Source organism: Pyxicephalus adspersus, chromosome 2 (assembly GCF_032062135.1).
Source record: "Pyxicephalus adspersus chromosome 2, UCB_Pads_2.0, whole genome shotgun sequence".
Classification (NCBI taxonomy): Eukaryota; Metazoa; Chordata; class Amphibia; order Anura; family Pyxicephalidae; genus Pyxicephalus; species Pyxicephalus adspersus.
Window position 1 is genome coordinate 892,007 of NC_092859.1, and position 7,763 is coordinate 899,769.

The 7,763-nt window shown below is 44.7% G+C and overlaps 1 long non-coding RNA gene across 1 annotated transcript; it reads right to left on the reverse strand.

Moving 5' to 3' along the window:
• Positions 1–3,807: 3,807 nt before the first annotated feature.
• LOC140322651 (uncharacterized) lies at positions 3,808–7,318 on the reverse strand. The gene is made up of 3 exons (XR_011919218.1): positions 6,731–7,318; positions 5,372–5,495; positions 3,808–4,276 (listed from the first exon to the last, which is right to left on the reverse strand). It is a non-coding gene; the product is annotated as an uncharacterized lncRNA (long non-coding RNA).
• Between the last annotated feature and the right edge of the window lie 445 nt (positions 7,319–7,763).

The window sequence follows — 7,763 nt, forward strand, 5'->3', positions numbered from 1 at the left end:
CTTTGCTGGTCCCTGAGTGAGTCGGAATAAGACAAAAATGCCTCACCCTGAGGTAGGAGAAACATGTAAGGATTATGTAGCCCGTGTCTGTGGCACAGACTATTATTTAGTTATTGCCTGGGCGGATAATATGACAGGATGGACAGAGGGGATGAAGAGTGTAAATCCATTCCCTCGGGAAGGGGCCAATGACACCTTCCATATGGACATGGTTAAGGGGTTATGTTTAGGAGACACTGATTGTGTTACTCATTTGATTGTGTGTCCCTTTTCTTGTAAATTCTGGTGCTACTAGTAGAACTATATGTGAAGATTATTATAGTGGTCTGAGAGAGAATGCTGAGCCCTCTGTGGGAACTATAACTTTGGTGGCAACAGGGGAAGATGCAGCTGCAGCAAGGCCTGCATACCTACCTCCGCCCAGAGCGCATCGCCATGCAATTTCCTCCTCAACCTCCACTTCCACTTCCTCCTTTGACTCTTGTGCCTCAACCTCCTCCAGGGACATGGGGACTCAGCACCTCCTATTCGACAGCATCTGTTCACCGCCAGCAAGAACCTGCAGTTTGCTATTTCGGTGCACAATTCCAACGTTGCCACGCAGTCCTGAGTTTGTAAAGCCTGGGTTCCCTCAGCCACACGGGCGCAGCCATTCTAAGTGCCTTGTGGGAGCAGGAGGACATATGGCTATTATCCCAACAGACTTCAGCCAGGCAAGGTCGTGTGTGACAACGGGGCCATTCTGCTGGCAGCCCTGCCTTGTGGGAAACTCACGCACGTACCTTGCCTGGCCCACGTCATGAACCTTATAGTACAGCGCTTCCTTAGGCATTACCAAGGCCTCCAGCCGCTGTTGCTGAAGGTCAGAAAGTTGTCAGCGCATTTCCACTGGTCATACACAGCCAGTGCCAGATTGGTGGATTTACAGTGAAATCTCAACCTGCCAGTGCACCAGGTAATTTGTGATGTGGCCACAAGTTGGAAATCTACCCTTTACATGCTGCAGCGGCTGGCTGGTCAATAGAAAGCGGTGGTGGATTACGTGGCAGAGTCTGTTCGTTTGAGACATATACCAACACTACCTTTCTTCAGCCCTGCGAAGTGGCTGCAAATTTAGGGCTTGTGCAATGTATTGTCACCTTTGAAGAGGCCACCAGGATGATCAGCAGAGATCAGGCCTGTGTCAGTGACACCATCCCCATCATATGCCTGCTGGAACAGATTATGGTGGATCTCGGACACGACACAGAGCTGACGCGGCATCAAGACACATTTTAAACATCATCTCATACATGCGTGCTTACTAGACATAGTGCACCACAAATCCAGGAAGAAGAGGAGGTGGAAGAGGATGAGTAGGACATTGCAGGCATGGCCGTAGGGGAGGAAGGGGCAGAGGAGGATATTGAGGGTACATGGCATCCATCCACCCAAACACAAGGCGCCATGTTCTGTGGATGGCAAGACCAGGCGGAGGAGGAAGAGGGTGACCCTGTGCTGCTGTTCGACCCACAGGAGTCTGGGTACAGAATTACCTCAGCTGTGGGTAGTTTGAACCACATGACAGCCTTCATGCAGGAGTGGAAAGCCAAAGATCCACGCATAGAACACATAAAAACAAAGACTGACGACTATTGGATTGCTACATTACTGGATCCATGTTACAAGCCTGAGATACAACAACTCACTGTCCATATAGGTGATGGCCTTAACTTCTAATGCCCTCCTTGCTCTGTCTCAGGGCCCACTGCCTCTTCCTCCCAGTACCCAGCTCTAGATGCCGGACTAGACTCCTGCTCAACAGGGTCTTCTTTCCCCGCTGATTTTGCCAAGCCCAATCCCTTTCATTTGGTTTTGTTACATAGTAGGTAGGGACAGATTGGAATCTCATTCATCCATTCATGTCTCCAATAGCTACAGCTTCTACACTGTCCACATAGGTGATGGCCTCAACCACTAATGCCGTCCTTGCTCTGTCTCAGGGCCCACTGCCTCTTCCTCCCAGTACCCAGCTCTAGATGTCAGTTAACAATGACATCCACACTTTTCAGGGCCCACCACCTCCTCCTCCGGCTTTCACTGATGCTGCCGCCTGCCGAGTACACTACTCTACATGCCAGTTACTAATACTGTCCACACTTTGTTACAGAGCCCACCACCTTTTCCTCCTGCTGTTACTGCCGCCTGCCCAGTACCCAGTACCCACCTGTAGACGCCAGTTAACAAGGCTGTCCATTCTGTATTTTAGAAATTTACAGTTAGCAGATAGGAAAAGGCAGTCCCCTACACAGCAATGTCTCCAGTAGCTAAAGCGTCTACACTGTCCATATAGGTGATGGCCTCAAACAATAATGCCGTCCTTGCTCCGTCTCAGGGCCTACCACCTCCTCCACCCAGTACCCATCTGTAGATGCCAGTTAGCAATGCCATCCACACTCGATAGCAGGCTCTGAGACGGAGTGTGGACGGCATGAGTAACTGGCATGTAGAGCTGGGTGTAGTGCATCTTTAATGACACCCCCAAGTGTGTAATTTTACATTTGTGATTGAATGTAGAAGGCCACGTCTTCTGCTTCATCCATCGGTACCACGGTTTATTGGACTGAATTTCGGTGTATGTTACCCCGCAACTGTGAAGTGGGACAGCATTCCCTCTGTATATGTTGGGGGGATGAGATGGGAAACACCGTGTATTTAATGTGAACCGAGAGGTCGTGGATGACCACATTGAGCCATGAAGTTATTGAGCTCAGCAGACGTGCGGAGACTTCTCCACAACAAGTATGTGGCCGTCCTGGGAGACTCCATTCAAAGATCCGACAACAAGGATCTTGTGAAAATACTGCAGAATCTAAAAGTTCTAGTAATTGGGATATACTTTATTAAAGTGTTTAGGTCCTTAATTATCTGTATCACATCCCTAGTATACAATTATTATTTATATATTATTTAGATTTATATATTGCTTTGGAAGACATTATTGGGCAACACAAATAAATATCATGCTTTAATTAATCCATCAGAAGAATCCAATATTATACGATTGACAAATACTGCAGTGATCATACAGATATTGTCAGTAATACTCAAAATGGAAATGTTCCTCTACGCGTTTCGCACAAATGGCTTCATCGGAAGAAACACCATTGTTGGTAAATAAATCACAATCATTATCCTAATGTGGTCACTTAATTGTGAGAATACCAATGCCATGCATGAGGAGGGTTTCAAATGTATTCTGGTTCTGTTTGCTGGTTAGGAATAACTTTTAAATGTAAAATGTTCTGGGGGGAATTACAAAGTGTTCCTCCTTGTTATATATCAAACCACACTTGTCAGACAGGCTGCACCAGGGCTGTGTGAATTCTACAAATGAGGCATATGGCAGATTTTGGGTAATGTGACACGGGGGACTCTGCCGCTAGCTATACAATGCAGGGCAGTGAAGATTCTACTAATCAGTGGAATGGCTCCCCCATTGGCACCCGAAGCTGCAGAGTGTAGGTTGCTGGTGGTGGGGCAGTAATGTTGCTGGCATCCCTAGGAAAGGGACAATTCCATAGAGACAAGCAGAAAGACTCCTGACACTAGTGACAAATTACCACCATCACCCTCATACAAGTCACATGACCACAATGAGTTGGGTTTATGATTTGGCAGCATTGTTTGCAAGAAACCCAAAATAAAACGCAAAGTAAATCCATCACTTTCCATGGTGCAGCTTCCAGCTATATCTGAGTCCTAAAGACCTTTAAAAGCTTCATTTATTTTGCCCAAACCTGTGTTAGGATAAACAGAACACAATAGTTTAAAAATTAAAACTTTTAATGAAAAACCTAAACATGGCAGTGTCACAGCCGCAGGTGCAATGCTTGGGGTACACAAGGCTAAGAATTGGTAAGTGATGTCAATGCTCTAAGCGGTGAATTTAGATTGGTCACAAATTGCTCCGGTTAGACTATTCTATACGGCAGTAAAAAATCCAATATAAAAAAGCACAAAATCCCAGCAAACAATCAGAATTCAGATCAATAAAGGTGATCAGATGAACTGTGATTGTTTGACTTTGGATTTGTACAGCTCAATATATTGCTCAGTATTCAGTAAGAGGGGTGTATCCATGGGCCTGGGGCATCATGGGGGCATTGCTCAGCATGGTGGTCTGTGCGGTGGTCACCGTGGACCAATTGCCCCTTCTCCGGATCTCCCGGGCCATCTGGCACCAAGTGCAGGTATAGCAACAGCAGGAGAGAATGCATTCATCACAGATTGAACCCTGAAAGGAAGCAGGGGCATAAAATGACATGTTCTGTAATCATTACTGAGGGTCAAAGTCATACAAATACTGGTAACTCTACATCCCATTCTGCATGAGCTGCAGTACTCCATTCTAGCCACTAGATGGTGCTGTGTAGATTGCAGTTACATTGTATCATATTATAACATGTGCAGCACCAATAATGAACATTGGCTGGACAGAACATTATCATGATGGTAAATATTATTATTATACATTGTTATACAATTTATAGAAATGTATTTTGTATCATTTTCTGTAGATCTATCTGGAAAGAAGACCCAAAGTCTCAATATTCTTAAATTTCTAATCCTTTAAGCAAAAGGTAACCCAGGGCGTGCTAAGTGGGGTTGGGGTGGCTGCTACCTGTGTAAAGATTTTATTCAAAATGTATAATTAAAAAAAAATGTCAAACACAAAAACAAAATTTATTTATTACAGATGTGAACAGTGGGGCCCTCTACAGCCTATTCCTGACTTTCTTGGGGGAGGGGGCAGAGAGAAAGAAAGAGATATTCAATCACAAGGGAATCCAGTCACTGAACATTTAAACAACATATTGCAGGTCTGGGGGATCTTAGTGCTGGAGTTCAGTTAAAGAGACCCTGTCACCTATTAAGAAGACTTGCAGGTATAGCAGAGATACATGGGTGCCGCCATCTTGGATGTTAGCAGCCCCAGTGGATTCACAGATGTCACTCAAGTGACCCTGTATATTATGCCCCTTCACTCAGCCCATAGTCTATGTAGGCAGGAAAAGACAGCTGGATCAGCACAGACAGTAATGAGACACTGCCAAAGAGCAGAGGACAAGGTGTTAGGAAAATGGACTTTTTCCGGAGTAGATGCGTTCAGAGACGCATTGCAAGTCTCCGTTTACCACATTTGATTCTTCTGAGTTTTCATCTTCAATAACTCTGGGTCATTTTATGAGAGTTCTGGTAAATTTTCTGGGAAGGGCCACTAGAGGGTGCTCAGTGCAGAATTTCATTATCTGGTGCCCCCTGGTGGATGCTTCTGATATTCTGGAAAGTGATTGGAGCGTTTTATAGGGTAGAGTGATCAGTTACATACAGATGCCGCAGTCCTCACAGCAGTCACACATATCAGTGCTCCATCGAGTCCCCTCATGGATGACGGTCACCGTCTGGGTGGTGATAGCTCCCGGCTGAGTGACAACCGTCTCCATCTTCTAATTCTGTACAGAGATGGAGAGAAAGATACAACAGAATTTCATGTCACAAAACTATTAGAGTGGTAAATATAGCACCAACATATTATACAGCGCTGTACATTAAATAGGAGGAGAGGACCCTAAGCCATAGAGCTTACAATCTAAGAGTGGGGAATGTAGCACACAATAGGCGGGTGGATAACAGAAGATTATGGCAAGGTGATGGGGCAAACATTAGGGGCTATTCATACATAACACTACATTACATAACACGTTTCATAGAAATGTTTTATTGTTTCATTTCTATAGGAAGCAATTTGCATGGGGTTCCCCTTACACCAGATCCCTAATCCTGATTGGCCAGGTATATTAGGGGCAGTAAACATGCACCCCCCTCTTCTTGTGCCATACCGGGCCATATGATGTGGTCCATGAAATCTATATGCCCCCCACCCCATGAGGGATTCAGAAAGACACAGCATAGGAAAAATCCACAACCAATCACCATGTCCGGTGATCCCCATCATGATGACGTCCCAGCCAATGACGACAAATGGAATTCCCCGGGGGTATTACAATAGCCTGAGAGCCTGCTATTGGCCGTTCTCTATCTGTTTCAATGCCATGCACGATATTACGGCACAAAATAGGACCACAAGTAGGGATGAGCGAGAATATCTCGCAGAAATTTCCTCTACCTTCCAATGGTTCCACAAAATTTCGGCGAAGCGATTTCGCAAAACCATCAGAAGATCGATGTAATTAAACAGAAGGATTCCCAGAGCTGCATTCAGCTCAGGTTAATTGACCTCTAGTGCCCCAGGGGCCACAGCTGCAATCATTGAGAAGATGCCCGGCACTAGAGGGTAAATGGGGACAAGTCTCTCTATTCAAAACCTCTAGTGAGGAAATGTCTGCAGGGAAATCTCAGGGGTATTTACTGAAGGATCTCCCGGTGAAGGTGAGTCCTCCTCTATCTTTCAGGTAAAACATAATGGGAGTGCGTCCCCTACTGGCCATCAGTGACGCCGAGCATAGTACAGCAACTATAGCTGGGCCCTGGGGTCCCTGTTCTCTTCAGAATGAAGGACACATGAAAGGAGCAGTGGGACCTGTGGGGGTAAAAGAAGGCCCCCTCTGTGCTTAGGATAAAGAATTAAAGCGTACCTAAACTCTGAATTTTTACTTTTCATAAAAGGGTGAATGAAATGGGCGGGGCCAAGGACAGTCAATGTAGCAAAGTAGGGACTAGCTAATACCTGACTTCCTCCAGCAAGGAAAGAAGGCGGGCCTCTAGCTGACTTGCTGCAGCTTCTAAAGTTCATTGCAAGACGCTCACAGTGTGCAGTGAAATCAGAGTCAGAATCTTCAGTACAGAAGAGAAGGTAATCAAGCAAAGTTATTATTGAGGCTGAAGGGCAGATTTATACACAAAGATGTCACATCTTCCTAATGTTATACAAACAAAGTCCCAGAGTGCTGTTTATAGAAGGTCGGGCAGGACAGGAAATAAATGCATTCCCCAGTTTTTATAGTAATTACAGGCATATTGCTGAGGCTGGGGGCAGATAAAAATAATGTCCTGTACAGTCCAAAGCTGATTTTCAGAAGAACGATAACACTACAGCCAGGCAGGTAACATACTATTCTGTCCATCAGCCAAGTCCTGACCTCACTTTAAAGGTGACTAATGAGGTCATGTGTGAAGACCTGAAGAAAGGTCTGGCTGCAGTACAAGAGCATGTCCATTAGATGGCAGTAATGAGCTAGATCCATCAACATTGGGCTTTATAAAAGCCGGGACTCAAAAAAAAATTAGGTGGCAGCAGATGTTTGTTCATGTGTGCTGGATCTGTCTGCCATCATTGCACAATGACAGTGGGTATTGCCAGAGGTTTCACAATACCTACAATGCTGGAGAAACTTCCCAGGGCAAATATAACTTACTTTGCACTATTCACGTTATCTCATTGAACACATAACCAACCCCCTTCTTCTTCCAGGAATAGTTTACTTATACCATTACTTACCTGTGTCCTTTCCCTGGCTCACACCTTGGCTAAAGCAACCAATAGTAAGTAATACCTATCATTTTTTTTTGGATTCATAATAAATGTAATAATATTATATATACACTCAAAATATCTTGAAAAGTTTAAATAATTATTTCTTTGCTAATTTCACAATGTGGAATGAAGATTTCCTATGAATACTGGTATTATAAAACATGTTTATTCCATTTTATAACACAATGAACTTCTCTATACAGCGTGTTAATGAGGAGTCTCCACC